The sequence below is a fragment of the Pyxicephalus adspersus genome, chromosome 1 (genome assembly GCF_032062135.1).
Source record: "Pyxicephalus adspersus chromosome 1, UCB_Pads_2.0, whole genome shotgun sequence".
Lineage (NCBI taxonomy): Eukaryota > Metazoa > Chordata > Amphibia > Anura > Pyxicephalidae > Pyxicephalus > Pyxicephalus adspersus.
Genome location: NC_092858.1, coordinates 174,918,300 through 174,918,627, shown reverse-complemented (window position 1 = coordinate 174,918,627; position 328 = coordinate 174,918,300).

The window sequence follows — 328 nt, the reverse complement described above, 5'->3', positions numbered from 1 at the left end:
GTACTGTGCAGAGTCCATACATACAGAATTGGAACAGATACCGAGAATTATTATTTGATTTCTGTATGACGTCATTTCATTGCACCTATAAATCTTTTGAATTGAACAACCATCCCCCGCCAGCAGATTTTAGGGGGTTCTTTGGAAATAAGTGAAGTTTTGTCACCCAATAACGGGATCGTTTCAATGCAGCAAGGTGCCACGGCAGTAAAAACTCCTTTTAGCGTCAGGCCGTGCGCGGTAATAAGGACGCACCTGGTAACCTGGGCAGCGCTCCCCCAATGGCGTCCCGGCCAGAAGAGAGAAAGAAATTATTATTTTCACAATG